This window comes from Rana temporaria, assembly GCF_905171775.1.
Source record: "Rana temporaria chromosome 2 unlocalized genomic scaffold, aRanTem1.1 chr2g, whole genome shotgun sequence".
NCBI lineage: Eukaryota > Metazoa > Chordata > Amphibia > Anura > Ranidae > Rana > Rana temporaria.
In genome coordinates, this window is record NW_024404412.1 from 243,401 (window position 1) to 265,810 (window position 22,410).

Consider the following 22,410-nt stretch of genomic DNA (forward strand, 5'->3'; position numbering starts at 1 on the left):
CATAATCAAGGGCTACCCTTTTCATTAAGATTCTTTGTAAGCAGGCAAGTTTAGGTAGTGTACGGGAGTGTCCCAGTCCTGGCATCACACAGGCCTCGGGAGACCTTTTCAAGGCATGTGTCATGGTTGGAGGCACATCCTTCCCTCCGGTGACGACACCTTTATCAAACACAACCTCCCAATTTGTTTGTGGGATATCCACCCGCAGCATGGTATCCCCAGAGTCCATTGCGAGCATCTCCCCGGAGTCTGTTCCCGTTATACGATGGGGCAGGGCTCGACCACGGCCGTGGGAAGCTTTCACATAGCCCACCTTCTTGGTGGCGAGACGAGCGGGTACCATCGCCATACACGTGGTCCACACCTGCTGCAAAAACCTTTCCTTCAATTTGGTCACAGTCACTCACAGTAGGGGACACAACAGGCGTAGCAGTAGCAGTAGCGGTAGCGGGCCAGGGAGTAAGTAACGGTCCCTGTGATCCAGTCCACTCGATAGGCACAGGGTGAATCTGTAGGCTGATCCACTTCTAAAAGGTACTCACCGCACCTCAAACATCGGGCGAAAGGTTGATCCGGACTGCCAGCCCCTCACATCTTGGCCAGGACACACCGAGCGCCTCCACGCTGCCGCTCGTATAATGCACGAAATGCCCCTGCGGCTTCATTCGGATCCCAGTGTCCGTCAACGAAGCTCCAGTTGGAGCGGAACTTGAGCTAACATCAGCCAAAGACATAGTAGGCCTCAGCCTCTCCGATGGTGTTGGATACACCTACACGAGCGCACGATCCTCTCTCTAGGATGGGCAAATCACACTGTCTCTTGGCAACATGCTCACTTACGTCTCACACAGGGGTGGGTAACTCCTCCCACTTTCAGTTATTTTCTGGGCACGTTGCTTGGGCACGTCACTCCTTTGCACGTGCAGCCAATGCCTTTAGCCAAACGACCTGACCTTAACCCCTTCTTCACAAGCACAGTCCAACACCTCAACGAATTTCAGACTCTCAATGGCGAAACAAATCTTAGGGCCAGATTCACAAACAGCGGCACAAATGAAGTTACTCAAAACGTATGTCATTTAAGTTCCGGCGCCTTAATTTTTTGTCGTAAGTGCTGTATCCACAGCGCATTTGCGGCTCAAATTGCGCAAGCGTAACTTAAATCCCGAGGCGTAAGGCGGGGTTATTGCAAGTGGGAAGGAAGTGGGCGTGCTCCATTGTAATGAGCCGTGACCCCATGCAAATGAAGGGCCGACCGTACTGCGCATGCGCGCACGAATCAGCACCTCACTGGGCATGTGCAGAACTTGGCTCGGCGCAATCAGTGAGATAGGAAAAAGGCCAAGCGTACTTAGTTTGAGAATCGCCCTGTGTATAAATAGCCCCAGACAAACACACTTCCCTTGCAAAAGTACATCCCTGTGTTCCCCTTTCCTAGAGCAAGTTGCTTCTGCTCTGTCGTCTGTTGGTGTGTGTTGGTGAGGTTCGTGTTAGTTAAAAAATTTGGAGGAGTAGTAGAGTGTAGTAGTTGTGTGTTTTTTCTGAGTTTTTTTTCTGTTTGTTTTTTCGGAGTTTGTTTTTGAATTTGTAGTAGCTGTCTGCTTGTGTGGTTTGATTTTTGTGTTTGTTTGTTGTGTGAGTATTTTTGTTTGTTTGTTGTGTGAGTATTTGTGTTTGTTTGTTGTGTTTGTTTTTTGTTGTTGCTGAGTGTTGGGTGGTATGGCACCGAAGCGCAGGAAGCTCAATTTTTCGAGCATAGAGAAGCAGATTCTTGCTAGGGGCATCGCCCAATATGGGCGTTATTTACATGGCCCTGAGAGCCGGAACACCCCCCCGGCCAGGAGGAAGGCGATCATCCAAAAAATTACGGATCAGATCAATGCGGCTGGGGGGGGAGACGAGGACCCCCGGTGGGATACAAAAGAAGATCAACGATCTTAAGAGCCTGGTCCGTGAGAAGATGGCCAAGATCAATGCCCATGCCAGGGGCACTGGAGGAGGCGCACCCTGCCCCATCAGGCTGAGTGAGAAGGAATGGGTAGTGGCCCGGTGTTTCCACCCACAGCAGGTGGTGGGCCTGCCTGGCTATCAATCTGATTCTCCTGTGAGGACAGGTAAGTTTTGGCTTTTTCTATCTGGTGATTAGCATGTGTGTGTGCCAAGTGTGTGGATCCTCCAACCTGTGATTGTTTTGTGTCCTCCACAGATGGCCAGGAGATTGCTGGCCCATCAGGCCAGGAGGTTGCTGGGCCATCAGGCCAGGATGCACCATCCCCTGGACAAGAGGCTGCTGAGGAGTCCCAAGAAGGGCAGGAGTCCCCAGGGGAGGGGAGTGGCCACACCTCCCCTCATGAGGAGGTTGAGGGGGAGGAGGATCAGGGGTTGGAGGATGAAGATATGGAGATTGCCAGGCAAGTCCTTTTGGCCTCGGATTTGTTGACCCTTGAGGCTACCCCTGAGGCTGGCAGCAGTCAGGCCACCATCAGGGGTAGCCCCTCCCACTCCTCCCCCAACAGGCCTCAACCCACAAGGGTCTCTCTCTCCCCTCCTCCCAGGCCACAAGACAGGATGGCGACCCATGAGACCAGGGGGGTGGCCGAGTGTCTGCCGGCCAGTCTGCAGAGGGACAATGCCCGGCAGACCCGCAATCTGGCTCAGATTAAACAGACTCTGAGCCAGATGGAGGACAGCCTGGGCTTAATTAAGGAGTCACTCTCTGATGTGGCCACAAACTCCTTGGCGGTCATCACATGCTTGTGTGACCTGCAGACCGCCACAACATGCGTGGCCCAGGAGGTGAGTGCCCTGACCCAGGCTGTCCAGGCCAATACCTGGGCTGGCCAGGCCAATACGGCTGCCCTCACAATCTGTCTGAACAGGATAGCAGTGGCCTTGGAGGGCAGGCCAGCAAGAGTACAGTCACCAGGGGAGGCTCCTCTTTCCCCTGCTCACCCTCCCCCCCAGGATGATCCTCCTTCCCCTGCTCACCCACCCCCCCAGGATGATCCTCCTTCCCCTGCTCACCCCCCCCCAGGAGGCTCCTCTGGTTAGCCATGCCCATGCCCATGGGCGGCCCAGGCGTAGCTTACGCCGCCGCCGTTAATTTATGGGGGTATGTTGGAAACATTGTGTCTGATTCAAAGGGGGTCCAGCCAGTGACTGGCTTGTTTCCAATAGATGCTTACTTTCGTGTGCCAATTGTAGAAGACTTCCGCTAGTTACTTTGGTTCACTAAGGGTCGAGACTATCTCCAGCTCCAGCCTTTTGGACTTTCAACATCACCCAGTGTATTTTCAGGGTTTTATTGGTTGTTATGGTCTTTATCAGAACAAGGAGCATATGCCTGCATAGTTACATGGACGTACTTCTCCTACTGTCCCAAACAAAGGGCAGTTGTGGGAGCCCAGAGCTTAGGTCTTTTCAATGCTCCTCAAATTTGTATGGCAGCTGAATCTGGAAAAGAGTCACCTGGAGCCCACTCAGTCTCCTGTATGCCTCGGGGCTCAGTTCAATATAATCAAGAGGACCATCGCCTTAACTCTGCATTCCGATGTTCTGGAACAGAATACTCCTGGCCCTGTCTTCTTCACACCTGTGCACCTTTTAGTGTCTAAAATGATTGGCACTATGGTGCCTACGGATCCAAGGGTCCAGTGGAAGCTGAAGAAGGCGGCCCTTTCGGAAGGGATTTCGCAAGCAGTGCAAGCCAGGAAGCATAATTCAGGTCCTCTACATAACCTCAGTCATGAGAGCGAGTCCCTGGTTGCTGCAATGGAAAAACTGGCTCATTTGCCATTCTATTGCCCCATTTCCTATTTCACAATCATGTCCGATGCTAGCAATACGGAATGGGGGGGGGGGGGTCTTGCTGCCTGTCGGGGATAGCTCAATGCAGATGGGGCTGTCAATTTCACAGATTGTGTTGAACATTCTGAAACATCGGGCAGCCTTCTGCATCCTACAGGCCTTTCACCATATAACGAATAGGAGCTTCATTACTCTTAGGTTAGTCAACACCACAGCGGTCTCCTGCATTAAAAGACAAAGGGGACTCACAGCCTGTTCTCTATTACAGGAAGCAGAGCCAATTATGTCTTGGGTTCAGAAGATTCGAGCCTACACCTCAGCGGCTTATGTCCCCAGAGTCTAAAATATTCGAACAGACTTTCTTTCCAGAGTCCAATTGGACAACAACGAATTGTCTCTACATGTGGAGATTTTCAGACACAGATGCCCTGATGGATCATTGGAAATGCAGTTCCTGTACATTTCTTCCAGTTCTGGTCAACCTTGGGTTTCCACAAAGACTCTGAACAGAGGTTGTGGAGGTGGAAGCAGTGATGTCCTATTGGCCAATTAGGCCAGGGTTCCCCTTGCTAGCACAATTCAGCTTCCGTAACCCAGTGCACCCTCTGCTTATGCCAGACCCTCTGTCACTGGGTGCACTTTTAAATCCATGTCCAGCACGGTTGCGTCTGACGGTCTGGTTCTTGAGATTGGAGGTCCACGGTTGCTCCTCCAGATGTATGTCTGCTCTGTTGAAAACTAGAAGAATAAAACACAAAGTTTACGGGAGAATCTGGTCAAAGATTGTTCAATACATGTCTGCTGCTGACAGATCATGTAGTGATCTAGAAGGTATAAATATTCTAGGCTTCCTCCAGTCGGATTTAGATCTGGCTCTAATGATCAGCTTCCTCGAAGTTTAAGTGTCAGCTTTATCGGCCTTCACAGGTGTATGCCGGTCTAAGTATCTTTTCCTGCCCAACAATTCTTCAAGGGAGCAGCTAGGCTCAGACCTCTGAGTAAGCAGAGGTTTTCCAAATTAAGTGTCCCTCTTGTTTTCAACTCCTTCTCAGGAATTGGAGCAGAGTGTTCTAGGGCTTTCTCCGTTAAAGGTCTCTCTGTCAAGTTTGCCTTTTTCCTGGCTATCACGTCGGCATAAAAAGCCTCAGAGATTGATTCACTGGTCATGTAGAACTTTTCTTTACATTCTTTCGAGCGGTGCTGTTACCTATGCTTGCCTCAATTCCCAAGGGTACATGAGTCTTTTATATCTACAAAGCTACAAATTCCATCAGGCTTCTGAACGCATGGTCATTCTTTTGCCAGAAAGGACAGAGGAACATGCCTCATCTAGGATGATTGTGGCACGGATTGTCTAGGCCAGTGATGACAAACCTTGGTACTCTAGATGTTTTGGAACTACATTTCCCATGATGCTCAGCTACATTGCAGAGTGCATGAGCATCATGGGAAATGTAGTTCCAAAACATCTGGGGTGCCAAGGTTTGCCATCACTGGCCTAGGCCATCCAACAGGCTTAGAGAGCCAAGGGCTTGGCTCGTTTGGGGGTAGTGTCTGCTCACTTGACCAGGAGTGGGTCTACATCTTGGGCAGCTTCACAGCATGTGGTTCCAAATGTAGTCTGTAGGGCAGCCTTGTGGTCCTCAATCAATACATTTACGGCTCATTATTGTGTAGAGTCTGCTTCCTTATGCTTTGTTTATTTTGACATGCAGGTCCTGTCAGTTGATGGTACAAATTAAGGCCTTGGGGTAGCATTGCCCGTCTATTGGTTGTATGGAGAGTTACTTTCCATATGTAGGCTCCCATGGAGTCAGAAAGGAAAACATAACATTTCCTATCAAATACTTACCGGAATTTTCCTTTCCTGATGGACTCCATGGCAGCAGGAGTCCCCCCTCCCAGTGTCTTGAGGAGGCTAGTTACGGAATGCGGCCTCTGGCTCCGAGCAAAGATTTATGGGAGGGGGTCCTATAGGGGAGGAGTGGAGGTGGGGTTAACCTGCCATGGAATCCATCAGGAAAGGAAAATTACGGTAAGTATTTGATAAGACATTTTCAGTTTTTCCTCAGAATTCCTGTCTGTGCCCAAGCCTTATGCCACGTACACATGATCGGAAATTCCGACAAGAAAACTGTGGATTTTTTTTTTTTCCGACTGAATTTTGTCTCAAACTTGTGTTGCATACACACGGTCACACAAAATTCCGACCGCCAAGAACGCGGTGATGTACAACACTACAACAAGCTGAGAAAAATGAAGTTCAATGATTCCGAGCATGCGTAGAATTAATTCCGAGAATGCATGTTTTTTTTTGCGCCACGGAATTGCATACAGACGATCTGAATTTCTGACAATAATTTTTGCTGTCGGAAATTCTGACAGAAAAAGTCAGATGGAGCCTACACACGGTCAGAATTTCCGACCAAAATCTCACATCAAACTTTTCTTGGCAGAATTTCCAATTGTGTGCACGCGGCATTATGCCCTAAAAATAGGGATGAGCCAAACACCCCCAGTTCGGTTCGCACCAGTACTTGCGAACAGACAAAGAATTTGTGCGAACACTGGGAAAAGTCTATGGGACACGAACATGAAAAATCAAAAGTGGGAGGCGCATGCGGGTCAGCTCCCAAGATGGCCGCGACCCTCTAGAGCTCCGTGGCACCAAGGCCCTGTGAAACCCCGCTGCAGCCTCCAGAACGCCCACCCACCCGCCTCACCAGGATGAACAGGCAGGGGAACATTTAGGGAACGGGCGGATGACCTCAGCATCAGCCAGGAGAAGCCTCACCCGCCAAATGAGCTCCACCGCAGGCCCGATCAGCTACGCTGAAATGGTGACCGCTTCACGAGGGAGAAACACAGATGCTGCAGCCCAAGCATCCATAGCAGATCAAGACACAGCTCCTCTGTTCTCAACAGGTACAGCGAACTCCGCACTGACTATGGCACCCTCTCCCACTGAATCCCTGCTGGGGAGATCGCTGCCAGGGATCCCTACAACCCCTATGCATGATCCAAATACAGGCCTATTAGCCTATGAGGAGGAAGGCTGTGACACCACTCCAGCTCCCACAGACTTTCCATCTATGATGGCTACCTTCTCACAGATGCTGTCCGGAGGCCTTGCACTGAATGCAGCCCAAATCACTTAATCAATTCATGCAGACTTGCAGAACCTGGGGATGAGGATAGAGGTCATTGAAAAGAAGGCTGACCAGTCTGTTGCCAGAATAAATCAAAATTCGACCAGGATCCGAGACGTCCAGGACCAACTAGAAATCACTCTTTCAAAGACCGATGACCAGGAGAACAGGTCAAGAAGGTACAACTTCAGGATTAAGGGGCTTCCTAAATCAATGAAGGATGTCCGACAGGCTGTCAAAGCCCTTATCACGGGGCTTATCCCGGATATTGCTGACCACCGCCTGGAACTCGACAGAGCTCAAAGGGCATTACAGCCCCCCCGCCAGTCAGACTACCCAGAGATATTATAGTCAAACCCTACTTTTATTTGGTGAAGGAGGAGGTGATGAGGAAATCGAGAGGCACATCCGCTCTCAGTATTCTGGGCCACACGGTTCAGATTTTTGCTGACCTCTCACCCTACACAGTACAAAATAGAAGGTCACTTAAACCACTTCTCCAGATCCTACAGCAGAAGGAAATAGCATATAGATGGTCTATTCCTCTCCGCCTGAATTTTTCATACAGCAATAAGGCATACGGCTTTTTCATCCTTTTTGGAGGGTGAACGTCTACTGCTCCACCTTGGCCTACTCTCTCAGAAACATCTTCCCCCTCCACCCAACAAGAGACCCTCCTTGTCGCTGAAAAGACCACCTCCAGCAAGCCTCCTGCAACCCAACTGGCTGACACAACATTCCAAGCGGTGAAAAGAGACACTGCCAACATGACTGGCCTATCCTCATACCCGAACCAGGGCCCTGGTTGGGACATTTCCTACTCACTCGACCTGGGCTTAACCCCATACCTCTATGTGGGCTATTCTCACCCTATTCCTTAAATTACTATTTCCAAGGGCATTCTGTTCCTTGTATAAAGTTAATGTTTACCACAAGCAGACGGGCCGTGGTGGACGTCCCCTAGTCTCAGAGGGCATCTAGTTTGCCTCTCAGGGATGATTAGGATAACCAGTCCAGATCTTTCAGTTTATGGGATGGGTGCTGGCAGTTCTATGCCTAACCCTGGGGGGGCATGTTTCTTTACTCTTTTTGCCGATACAAAGTGTTTGAACTCATACGCTTAACCTTCTCTCTCTTCTTTACTTTACCCGCTCACCCTCTCTTTCTACTACCACTCTCCACCCCTCCAGGATCACCAGTAATCCCCAGACTCTCCGATACAGGACCCAGGCATTGGTTCACCTTCTGGAAGGGTCGCCTCTTTCTGAATTATCGCTGAGGGGGGGTAAGAGATACACCAGGTACAAGATATTCTCCCCAAGTGGAGGAAATTGACTGGCCTGCACAGAATCCAGACTTCAACCTGATAGAACACCTTTGGGATGAATTCGATTGGAGACTGCGAGCCAGGCAGGGCCGTCTTAATGGCATCATGGGCCCCTGGGCAAAGTAATGCTCTGGGGCCCCTACAATGGAGACAGTGCAGGTAAACAGAAATCAAGTAGGTAGGAGGCAAGGGATATCTAGGGTGTAGAGGGGTCAGAGTGCTGGGGAGATATCTGGGATGTAAAGGGGCAGCCCGGGCTCAAGGACCAGCTGCTTTGGGGAAAGGGCAGGGGCCCCCTATGAAGCTGGGGCCCCTGGGCAGTGCACAGGTGTGCCCTCTCATTAAGACAGCCCTGGAGCTAGGCCATCTCATCCAACATCAGTACCTGACCTCATAAATATGCTTCTGGAAGAATGGTCAAACATTCCCATAGACACACTCCTAAACCTTGTGGACAGCCTTCCCAGAAGAGGTGAAGCTGTTATAGCTGCAAAGGGCGGGGCCAACTCAATATTGAACCCTACGGACTAAGACTGGGATGTCATTAAAGTTCATGTAAAGGCAGGCGTCACAATACTTTTGGTAATATAGTGTATGTCAGAAAAGTCAAGCTATTTGCCCAGGTTATAGACTTGTTTACCGCAGTTACAGAGACAATAAAGACATCTGAAACTGTTTCTAAGACCAGCTACTAAACAGATTGGGCTAGATTCAGATACCTGAGCGTATCTTTCTTCCGGCGTAACGTATCTCCGATACGTTACGCTGCTGTAACTTTGGGCGCAAGTTCTGTATTCAGAAAGAACTTGCGCCCTTAGTTACGGTGGCGTAACGTATGTGTTGCGGCGTAAGGCTGCCTAATTCAAATGGGGATGTTGGGGGCGTGTAGTATTTAAATTTTACTTGACTCCGCGTTTTTGACAGGTTTTTTTAACAGCGCATGCGCCGTCCGTAAAATATCCCAGTATGCATTGCGCCAAAGTACGCCGCAAGGACGTATTGGATTCGACGTGAACGTAAATGACGTCCAGCCCTATTCACGAACGACTTACGCAAACGATGTAAGATTTTCAAAATTCGAAAATTCAATTTTCAAAATTCGACGCAGGAACGACGGCCATACTTAACATTAGCTACGCCTCATATAGCAGGGGTAACTATATGCCGAAAAAAGCCTAACGTAAACGACGTAAAAAAATTTGCGGGCGGGACGTACGTTTCTGAATAGGCGTAAATACCTAATTTGCATATTCCTCGCGTAACTATACGGAAGCGCCACCTAGCGGCCAACGTGATTATGCAGCCTAAGATACGACGGTGTAAGACACTTACACCTGTCGGATCTTAGGGATATCTATGCGTAACTGATTCTCTGAATCAGGCGCATTGATACGACCGGCCGGACTCAGGAGATACGCCGTCGTATCTTGTTTCTGAATCTGGCCCAGTGGTTTTAAAACCAGCCTGATGGGAAAAAATAATCATTCATATAATAAATATATATTTATATCAAATGCTACACAACCTGAAATATTCACATTTCTGATCATTCTGATCTGTAATGTTACAAATATTCCACCTAGACGTTGGAATGAATCTATAAGCCATCAGCTGAACATATCATACATAATATACTGAAGTGATCACTTACCTGTGTATAGCGATACAGACTAAGTAACTGGGCCATGGCGTGATTGGAATGGTAAGAACTGTCACCAATAAAGGCGGCCACCTCTCCACTTCCCTTACAGTAATAATTGGGAGCTTCTTTTTCTCCAGACAATATCCTTACAACGTATCCCAAAGTTTTCATTGGATCATTACAAGTACTAAATATATGGAAGCCCAGGGTGACATTGGGCAGAAGATCGGGGTCATTGTTAATCTCATTGACATGTAATATCATCACCAAGATGCTTTTGTATTCTTCGGGGTCAACACTGCAGAATATGGAAAGGTTTTAATACAGTGGACTACAGTTACCTTATTATGCAGACCACCCCCCGTCATTCTCCATCTATTTTGATGTCCCTCTAGTGCTGGGCGCCAGTAACTATCATCATATCTGTGAAGCCAAGCCGGGAGGATTGTGGGACTAGTAGTCTTTTTGATCGGCTGTTCTGATGTTGTGATATTACCCCTGGACTACACATCCCAGAGATCCCTCTGCAACACTAACAGATCTCTGGTGGGGGGGGGGGTACTATACAATAACCAGCGGATCCACCCCACGCTCTCTTCTTCTTGGACAGGGGTCTTCAAACTACGGTCCTCCAGTTGTTCAGGAACTACAATTCCCATCATGCCTAGTCAAGTCTGTGAATGTCAGAGTTTTACAATGCCTCATGGGATGTGTAGTTCCGCAACAGCTGGAGGGCCGTAGTTTGAGGATCCCTGTACTTGGGCCTCACTGAGTGCATACCTCTCTGCTGCTGAGAGAGAGGGCTTCAGCCAACCACACGGTGATTGAGTGACTCCAGCCCCGCCCTGGAGGGCCCAACTCTGCTGCTTGTCAGACATCCACGTGGCACCAACTCATTTGACAGACACCACGACGCCCGCATCCAGCAGCTGGTGGGTCATCGCTGTTCATCTTCCTAAAGGACGTCTCTTCCAGGATCAATGTTCACGAGAACTCTATCCGGTCTGTTTGTTGGTGAGAGGGCAATCGCCCAGTGGGCCAGATTCAAGAAGCTATTGCGCCCCCGCAACCATAGGTTGCGCGGCGCAATAGCTGTTTTGCTCCCGCGTAGCGAATGCCCCTGATTCAGGAACATCGCTACGCGGACTGCAGCCTAGGATATGACAGACATAAGCCTCCTTATGCCTTCATATCTCAGGCTGCATTCTTGCGTTGGCCGCTAGGGGGCGCGGCCATTGTGATCGGCGTATAGTATGCAAATTGCATACTACCACCGATTCACAAAAGTTGCGCGGGCCCTGCGCACGCAAGGTACGGAGTTTCCGTACGGCGACTTTAGCGCAAGGCTGCTCCTGCTATAGCAGGGGCAGCCAATGCTAAAGTATAGCCGCCCTCGTGAAATTTAAATTTCACGTCGTTTACGTAAGTGATTCGTGAATGGCGCTGGACGCCATTCACGTTCACTTCGAAGCAAATGACGTCCTTGCGACGTCATTTGCCGCAATGCACGTCGGGAAAGTTTCCCGACGGAGCATGCGCTGTTCGCTCGGCGCGGGAGCGTGCCTAATTTAAATGATTCCCGCCCCCGGCGGGATCATTTACATTAGGCGCCCTTACGCCGGGCTATTTAGCATAGCACCGCGCAATTTACGGAGCTACTGCTCCGTGAATCGCGGGCATTTCAAAATATTTGCGTGGGCGCAGAGCAAAAATCGTTGCCCTTTGCCCACGCAAATATTGCACGGATCTACCTGAATCTGGGCCATTGTTTGCAATCCTTAGCTGGTTACTTTGCTTGAACACTGTGTACTAGACATGTGCACTAAGGATGAGCCGAACACCCCCCCGTTCGGTTCGCACCAGAACTTGCGAACACACCAAAAGTTTGTGTGAACTTTAGAACCCCGTTAAAGTCTATGGGACTCGAACGTTTGAAATCTAAAGTGCTAATTTTAAAGGCTTATATGCAAGTTATTGTCCTAAAAAGTGTTTGGGGACCCGGGTCCTGTCCCAGGAAACATGTATCAATGCAAAAAAAAGGTTTTAAAAACGGCCGTTTTTTCGGGAGCAGTGAATTTAATAATGCTAAAAGTGAAACAATAAAAGTGAAATATTCCTTTCAATTTCGTACCTGGGGGTGTAAAGTCAGCATGTGAAAAAGCGCATGTTTCCCGTACATAGAACTGTTCCTGCACAAAGTGTCATTTCTGAAAGAAAAAAAAGTCTTTCTAAACAGGCTTTGCGGCTCTAATGAATTGTCGGCTCTGGCAATTACAGAGATGATTCATTCATAAAGAAAAAAAAATGTATGGGGGTCCCCCAAATTCCATTAACAGGCCCTTCAGGTCTGTAATTGATATTGAGGGGAACCCCGCCGTAAAAATAAAAAAAATGACGTAGGGTTCCCCGCAAATATCCATACCAGGCTCTTCAGGTCTGGTGTGGATTTTAAGGGGAACTCCACCCCAAATAAAAAAAAATGGTGTGGAGTCCCCCTAAAAATCCACACCAGACCCTTATCTGAACACGTTAACCTGGCCGGCCTGCAGAAAAGAGGGGGGGACAGAGTGCGGCCCCCCCCTCTCCTGAACCGCACCAGGCCACATGCCCTCAACATGGGGAGGATGTCCCCATGTTGAAGGGGACAAGGGCCTCATCCCCACAAGCCTTGCCCGGTGGTTGTGGGGGTCTGCAGGCGGGGGGCTTATCAGAATCTGGAAGACCCCCTTTAACAAAGGGGATCCCCAGATCCTGCCCCCCCTATGTGAATTGGTAATGGGGTACACTGTACCTCTACCATTTCACAAAGGAAGTGTAAATAGTTAAAAAAAAACACACTGACACCGTAGAAAAAAATCCTTTATTAATAAAAAATAAAAAAAATCCAGCGATGTGAATAGTCATAGTGTCCCTGATTACTGTCATACCAGTCACAGTGTCCCTTATCACTGTCATACCAGTCACAGTGTCCCTGATTACTGTCATACCAGTCACAGTGTCCCTGATTACTGTCATACCAGTCACAGTGTCCCTGATCACTGTCATACCAGTCACAGTGTCCCTGATTACTGTCATACCAGTCACAGTGTCCCTGATCACTGTCATACCAGTCACAGTGTCCCTGATTACTGTCATACCAGTCACAGTGTCCCTGATCACTGTCATACCAGTCACAGTGTCCCTGATCACTGTCATACCAGTCACAGTGTCCCTGATTACTGTCATACCAGTCACAGTGTCCCTGATTACTGTCATACCAGTCACAGTGTCCCTGATCACTGTCATACCAGTCACAGTGTCCCTGATTACTGTCATACCAGTCACAGTGTCCCTGATCACTGTCACACCAGTCACAGTGTCCCTGATTACTGTCATACCAGTCACAGTGTCCCTGATTACTGTCATACCAGTCACAGTGTCCCTGATCACTGTCACACCAGTCACAGTGTCCCTGATTACTGTCATACCAGTCACAGTGTCCCTGATCACTGTCACACCAGTCACAGTGTCCCTGATTACTGTCATACCAGTCACAGTGTCCCTGATTACTGTCATACCAGTCACAGTGTCCCTGATTACTGTCATACCAGTCACAGTGTCCCTGATTACTGTCATACCAGTCACAGTGTCCCTGATCACTGTCATACCAGTCACAGTGTCCCTGATTACTGTCATACCAGTCACAGTGTCCCTGATCACTGTCACACCAGTCACAGTGTCCCTGATTACTGTCATACCAGTCACAGTGTCCCTGATCACTGTCATACCAGTCACAGTGTCCCTGATCACTGTCATACCAGTCACAGTGTCCCTGATTACTGTCATACCAGTCACAGTGTCCCTGATTACTGTCATACCAGTCACAGTGTCCCTGATCACTGTCACACCAGTCACAGTGTCCCTGATTACTGTCATACCAGTCACAGTGTCCCTGATCACTGTCACACCAGTCACAGTGTCCCTGATTACTGTCATACCAGTCACAGTGTCCCTGATCACTGTCATACCAGTCACAGTGTCCCTGATTACTGTCATACCAGTCACAGTGTCCCTGATCACTGTCACACCAGTCACAGTGTCCCTGATTACTGTCATACCAGTCACAGTGTCCCTGATTACTGTCATACCAGTCACAGTGTCCCTGATCACTGTCACACCAGTCACAGTGTCCCTGATTACTGTCATACCAGTCACAGTGTCCCTGATCACTGTCATACCAGTCACAGTGTCCCTGATTACTGTCATACCAGTCACAGTGTCCCTGATCACTGTCACACCAGTCACAGTGTCCCTTATCACTGTCATACCAGTCACAGTGTCCCTGATCACTGTCATACCAGTCACAGTGTCCCTTATCACTGTCATACCAGTCACAGTGTCCCTGATCACTGTCATACCAGTCACAGTGTCCCTTATCACTGTCATACCAGTCATAGTGTCCCTGATCACTGTCATACCAGTCATAGTGTCCCTGATCACTGTCATACCAGTCACAGTGTCCCTTATCACTGTCATACCAGTCATAGTGTCCCTGATCACTGTCATACCAGTCATAGTGTCCCTGATCACTGTCATACCAGTCACAGTGTCCCTTATCACTGTCATACCAGTCACAGTGTCCCTGATCACTGTCATACCAGTCACAGTGTCCCTTATCACTGTCATACCAGTCATAGTGTCCCTGATTACTGTCATACCAGTCACAGTGTCCCTGATCACTGTCATACCAGTCACAGTGTCCCTGATTACTGTCATACCAGTCACAGTGTCCCTGATCACTGTCACACCAGTCACAGTGTCCCTGATCACTGTCATACCAGTCACAGTGTCCCTGATTACTGTCATACCAGTCACAGTGTCCCTGATCACTGTCACACCAGTCACAGTGTCCCTGATTACTGTCATACCAGTCACAGTGTCCCTGATCACTGTCACACCAGTCACAGTGTCCCTGATCACTGTCATACCAGTCACAGTGTCCCTGATTACTGTCATACCAGTCACAGTGTCCCTTATCACTGTCATACCAGTCACAGTGTCCCTGATCACTGTCATACCAGTCACAGTGTCCCTTATCACTGTCATACCAGTCATAGTGTCCCTGATCACTGTCATACCAGTCACAGTGTCCCTTATCACTGGCATCATCATTGAGGAGTAAAAATAAAATGTGTTTTGAGGTGTAAATCTAACGCTGCCTATGCTATGTGTTAGAAATCTTTTATTGATTGACTGCTTTATTTAAAAAAAATAAAAAAAAATCATTCTGCATTTTCAATTAATTTGTGGCTAACAAATGAAGCCTTCAAAAGACTCATAAGAAAACTCTGAACAAAACTCCCTTGGGTGATCACTTTCCGAGTGACCGGCACATGGCGATCGTGCTGGGGAATCAATCGCTGTCATATTCACCGATTTCCACATACACCCCTATATACATTGTTACCAGGCGGACTCACTGCTACGCCGTGAATAACCTTTGTTGTGAAGAAGAGACATAAATAGTGGGAGATTACACACACACGCATGTTATTCCATGAGAGCTCGCAGGCTGCAGGAGCCGTCTATAAGGACGTGATAGGACTATTTATCAGAAATCCCAGCATGGTCTGATGATAAAATATAAAGGAAGCCTCATGTATTAATTGTATAAGACTGCGGTCTAATCATGAGAAAATATATAAACATCAGTAGAAAGATTTACACATTTTCATAAAATGATACAATGAAATAGAAGAAGAAACATATTTTCTGTATGTTGAGTTATAAAGCAAAGATGGCAAAAGCCGACTTACCGGTCACACAGCGAAAAGCTTCGAGGCGAACCAGCCAAACCAAGACCGCCGGTTTTCAGATCCAGCTCATATCTGCTGTTGAAATGAGCCGGGACCAACCCTCCGATAATGACGTCTCCCTCCTGGTAATATTCGTACTCAAACAATGGCCTTAGCATATCAAGTCTACAAGCAGGCGCCGAGCTCCGGGTCACGACTACTCCATGGTAGGCGATGGGAAGGACGAGTGTCAGCAGGTAACGAAAACCAGACATCGAAGACCAAGTCATATCACACGGCAGATCTTTTTCGCAGTCACCGGCAGCTCTGCTCAGGAGGAGACGCAGTCACCGGATCTTTATACACAGCGACTGCGACTGATTTACACTACAGAACAAAGAACGGAAGAATAGTAACATCGTCTGAAAATATAAAATATATATTGAGAAGCGTAACTAATAAAGTTCATTTATTCTTATATTTCTTCTTCAGTACACTTTCAGTACTTTAGAATTATAATTGTGCAAATACAAGATATACTTCCATAAAATACCGTATTTATCGGCGTATAACGCGCACCCCAATTTTAAGAGGGAATTTTCGGGAAAAACTCATTTTTTTAGTCCAAATAGTAAATGCAGTTAAAATTTAAAAAAAGATAAGCAGCAATGTACAGCAAGCAACTCAGAGAGCAGCTCCTATGTCCAAGGAGATACACAGTACCTTAGGGCTTCTAGCTGTCAGCACTCGATGGTGGAAGGGAGGGAGCTGGAACTCTCAGACACAGCCAGCGCTGACCGGGACTGTAGCGAGGCTTGGGGCTTCTATACCCAAATGATCAGCAGTCTGTGATGAAGGGGAGGGTGAGGAAACCCTTAAACGAGGGCAGCGCTGGCCAAGACTGTAGCGCGTACCTATGGCATACCTCGGAGGGGAAGGAGGGGGACGAGCGCCCGCCGGCAGGGCTGGACTGGGACAAAAATTTGGCCCTGGACTTCATCCAGACTGGCCCACTTTGACAGGTCTCTCCCATGGCGGCCAGACAACTCCCCCCCCCCCTGGCCACCCAAGCCCCCTCTCCCCCTTCACTAGCCACTAGCCGTTCTACTTTATTAGAGTAGAACGGTTGGTACTGGTACTCTTATAGGCAGTACCAGTGGGGAAGCTAGACATTATTTCACCCGGGGGCAAAGTGCTCCCCCTTATGGGACAAGATTAGGCAGAAGTGAGAAACTCCCAGGCCATAGCTGTTGAGTCAGCTGTCTGTCCCCTCCCCCTTGCTCCTCTGTCATCCCCCCTGCTCCTCTGGTCCTCCCCCTGATTCTCTGTTTCCCCCAGGTGAGCGCTGCGGGGAGGGAGAGGAGGTAAGCTCTGCGGGGAGGGAGAGATAGAGGAGCGGTGGTCCGCTGTCACTGAAGCCGGCCCACTGAGCCATCGGCCCACTGGGAAACTCCCTGTAGTCGCAATGCTTAGTCCACCCCTGCCCGCCGGAAATCACCGCCGGAAATCACTGAGCCGTCATCTCCACTCGGCTCTCACGTCACACATGCATAGTCCCGCCTCCGCCATCGGCATTGGACCATCTCCTGTGAAGGAGGGGAACGAGCACCCGCCGGAAATCACCGAGCCATCATCTCCTCTCCACTCGGCTCTCACTCGGCTGTCACGTCACACACGCACAGTCCCGCCTCCGCCATTGGCATTGGACCATCTCCTGTGACAGACAGAACACTGGTCCAATGCTGGTGGCGGAGGCGGGACTGTGCGTGTGTGACGTGACAGCCGAGTGAGAGCCGAGAGGAGATGACGGCTCTGTGATTTCCGGCGGGCGCTCGTCCCCCTCCTTCCCCTCCAAGGTATGCTATCGGCGCGGTATACGCCGATAAATACGGTATACATTTTTCTGATAAAATGATACCTTGTAATTTTGCATGAAAGTGAATGTCCAAAAGTCACTCCGATTTGTTGGGTCTTAGGACCCCAAACTAACTCTGCTAGCAAAAATCCACAACATAATTTGGTAAATCAATGAGATGAGTTCCGATAGTGCTAAAAAGGTTTGGCGGACATCTATGAGGTGTGACATTTGAATTCCCAGAATAGACTATAAAAAAGAATGTTTGGGCAGGAGCATTGTCGTGGTGGAGAATCAACTTGTCAGGACAGAGATTCAGACTTTTCAGGAATTTCCAAGTAACAATTAGTGTTGGGCGAACGGTTCGGCCCGGGCATGAGTTTGGGCCGATCATTTGCCTGTTTGCCAAACTCCCGAATTTGCAAGGTATTCACTGGGTGTTCACCCTGCACAGTGGATTCTGCACCCTGATAGGACAAAGCTTTGCCCAATCAGGGCGCAGTGTAAGCTGGTTGTTATGAAACTGCCCGTGGCATCCCTAACAACTGTTAAGTTATCAGCTGTCAATAGGCTTCCCTGCTGACAGCTGAATACAAAAAAAGAAGAGGCGGTTAAAAAAAAAAAAATGGATGGATTTTAAAGGGAACCCCACGCCAACATTTAAAAAAAAAATGGCAGGGTGTTCCCCTATAAATCATACCAGACCCTTACTCGGGAATGCAGCCTGGCAGGTCAGGAAAGGGAGGGGGAACGAGTGAGCTCCCATCCCTTCTTAATCATACCAGGCCACATGCCCACAACATGCTCGGGTGCTTTTGGGTGGGGGAGGGCTCTACCACCCCAAAGCACCTTGTCCCCATGTTGATGGCTGACAGCCTCCTGTCCCAATGCCCAACCTTTTTCTGGGTTTGTGCTACTACATGAAAACCATATTTTATTTGTTGAGGGCAGAGGCCAGCAGCACTCTGACCTGTAGCAAGCTCTTCTAAAGGAGGTGCAATGGGTTGCATGGGGCAGTGGGACAGGTGAAGGGACAGCGGGACAGGTGGGAGGCAGCGTCACACACACCTTGGGAAGCACTCCCAGCTCTCACCTGCACAGCAGTACCAAGAGGGGTAGCTAAGCCTGTGCCCCATCTCCACCAGGGTCTCTGGCGGCAGCTATGGGGGCGCTCCTCCTCCATGGAAACTTTTGCTGGCACCAACTGGCCTCACCCACCCCACACAGTTAGGTGCACACTGTGGTGCCTGACTGGAGCATAGCTTGCCTGGCAGGCAGCCCTGAACTACACAAAAGGGGGGCTCTTCCACACTGACCTTCTCCTCCATGTGGCCCTCTGACCTTCACACACAAAAGAACGGGTGAGGCTCCTTCACCCTGACCTCCTCCTCCATGGGGCCCTCCACTGGCACTAACTGGCCTCAACCACCCTGCACAGCCAGGCACACACTGTGGTGCCTGACTGGAGCGTAGCCTGTCTGACAGGGAGCCGTGACCTGCACACACAAAAAAGTGGGCTCCTTCGCCCTGACCTTCTCCTCCATGGGGCCCTCCGACCTGCACACATAAAAGAACGGGGTGAGGCTCCTTCACCCTGACCTCCTCCTCTTTGGGGCCCTCCGCTGGCACTAACTGGCCTCACCCACCCCGCACAGCCAGGCGCACACTGTGGTACCTGACCGGAGCAGAGCCTGCCTGACAGCGGGCCACGACCTGCACACACGTGGGGTCCACCCACCTCTTCACCCTCTTCTGCATCCTGGAAGCCAGTCAGTTCTAATTGCAGCTGCCATGTGTTAAAGACGGCTTAGGTTGTGACCCATGGTCCGGGCCCCTCGGGACAACTGGGCCCCTTACTTGTGTACTGGCTGTACCCCCTGATGGCGGCCCAGGTCCCAAGCAAAGGGAGTCACGCCCTGCTGCTGAACAGAGGCTAGCAGCCATCTGTAGACGATCTCTAGCTCCCATTTCTGAATGGCTAGAAACTCCAAATCCTCTTGTATCCAGAGCACTTCTGAGACAATCATTCTTCGGTCCATGTAATCCAACAGTTCATCCAAACACCACTCCAGATCACTCCAAAAGTCAGGATCCTTGGACAGCCTCCAGTCCAAGGTCACCGTAGTCAAAGCCTTCTGTGGGACTGTTGTCCGCTGTCCATGGACACACTTGGGCTACATACCAGTGGACGGCTCTGTAGCTCCCGTCCAACTGCATCTCTGCCCGGATCAGCCTGCTCAACTCGGCTGTCAACTCCTTGTTCAGCTGTTCCCCCCAATAACAGCACTCGCACTTCATACTGCAACCAGTACCTTACGTGCATGGAGGGGAGCATTTTCCCTGGTGTCGCTGCTCACGAGCTAGCACTTCCTTCCACAGTTGCCAGCAGACAGAATCAAACCATCCCAGCAGGTCCTGCAGTGACCCTGGTCCCCTGTGCTGTATCCACATCTCTCCCAACCTCCTTCCGAATTCCTCTTACATGGTGGCTGGCATCTGTACCTCTCATCTGATAATGAGGGTTAATGTGACAGACTAAAGAAGAGTATGTCCATCGTATAAGCTTCCATTGCCTGATACCACCACGATCCAAGATCCCTTAGCTCACCCAGTCAGTTGTGAGGACACAGCGTAGGGTGGTTTGGAAAACATCAACTATTAATTCAAATACAGGTACAAATATTCTCCTCTACATCTCTACATGTCCAAGAAGATCCGGCGTGGTGGTCGGGCTTTCTCCCACCAGGGTGCCGTATTATGGATTAGCCTCCCTGTTGAGCTCCAGGAGGCCCGTACTATCCCGGTCTTCCGTGGGTTACTGAAGACTTGGCTTTTCACACAAGCCTTTCCTGCGTAACCTCTCTTTTCCACCCTTTCTGCCGCTCTGTGCTGTTTTTGGTTCCTGGGTCTTCTTTTCCCAGGAACTCTGCTATGCGCGTTGGGACCCTTTGGGGTAAGACTGCACTATATTAAGATACCTTTCAACTCAAATAGATATACTGTATACTCTAGAACACAGGTGTCAAACACAAGGCCCACGGGCTGAATCCGGCCCTCCAGGCCATTTCATATGGCCCTCGCTCCTCTCCTGCAGCTGCAGGAGAGCTCCAGCCCTTTTCTGGTCCTCCTCCAGACCCTGTACTTCCTGCTTTCAAGCAATGCATCTTCTTCCCAGCAGCAGTATAAGGAAAGGGGGTGCACTGTGATGTAAGGGAGGGTGGAGGACTCAACTTCTGATGGTGGGTGGGGGCTCTTGACATCTAATGTAAGGGGAGGGGATGCACTGGACATCTAATCTTACAGATACAACTGGCCCTTTTGAGGGCAATCATAATGCTGATGAAATTGAGTTTGACACCCCTGCTCTAAAACAATCCCCCTTCTTTGCATAATGACACAGGATGGGGTAAACTTTACATCCAGTATCATGAGACATAGGTACATTCAATCTTTTCAACTAATAGTTCAATCAGTAGACAGTCTTATCAGCAGTATGGATGAGCTTTGAGTTCGAGTCTAACTCATGTTTGACTCGAACATTGCCTGTTCGGCGAACAACGAACAATTTGGGGTGTTCGCAGCAAATTCGAAAAGTCACAGAACACCCTGTTAAAGTCTATGGGAGAAATCTAAAGTGCTAATTTTAAAGGCTAATATGCAAGTTATTGTCCTAAAAAGTGTTTGGGGACCCGGGTCCTGCCCCAGGGGACATGTATCAATGCAAAACAAGTTTTAAAAATGTCTTGTTTTTTCGGGAGCAGTGATTTTAGTAATGCTAAAAGTGAAACAATAAAAGTTAAATATTCCTTTAAATTTCGTACCTAGGGGGGGTGTAAAGTTAGCATGTGAAATATCACATGTTTCCCGTACATAGAACTGTCCCTGCACAACGTGTCATTTCTGAAAGGAAAAAAAAAGTCTTTTAAAACCGGCTTTGCGGCTCTAATGAATTGTCGGCTCCGGCAATTCAGAGAGGATTCATTCATAAAAAAAATAGCGTGGGGGTCCCCCCAAATTTAATTACCAGGTCTGGAATGGATATTAAGAGGAACCCTGCGGTCAATTAAAAAAAAAATGACGTGGGTTTCCCCCAAAATATCCATTCCAGTCCCTTCAGGTCTGGTGTGGATTTTAAGGGAAACTCCACCCCAAATTTAAAAAAAAATGCCGTGGAGTTCCCCCAAAAATCCACTCCAGACCCCTTATCCGAGCACGTTAACCTGGCCGGCCGCAGAGAAGACGGGGGGACAGAACCGTACCAGGCCACATGCCCTCAACATGGGGAGGATGTCCCAATGTTGATGGGGACAAGGGCCTCATCCCCACAACCCTTGCCCGGTGGTTGTGGGGGTGTCAGGGACCTGCCAATAGGCTCCGGCGTGCACGCATGCGCACACTTACTGATGGTCAGAATCAGCACCAATCGCCTATTCATGTGCGCAGGCGCGTCCCACATGCACACGGATATGAGCCAAATGGGCGCATCTGTGCGCCAAATGTGCGCGCTCATATGCGCGCGCATGCGCCTAATACACGCGCACGTGCACGATGGCGGGAACGTGCGCGTGCGCGTTAATGCGCGATTGGCGCCACTCAGCCTTTAAAAAGCAAGCAGCTGCAGTGACACTTGCTGTCTGATCTGCAGCATTGTATCTGTGAAACTTGTGACCTGTTGTAACCTGTTACCTCAAACCGACCCGGCTCCGTCTGACCATCCGACCCTCTCCACTCCGACCCCTGGCTTGCTCTGACTCCGCTCTGCTCTCCTGCCCATCGTTACCAGACCCTGTGCCTGAATCTGACTACGCTTGCCTAACCCACCTGATTATCTGCTAACCCGGTTTTGCTTTTCCTGT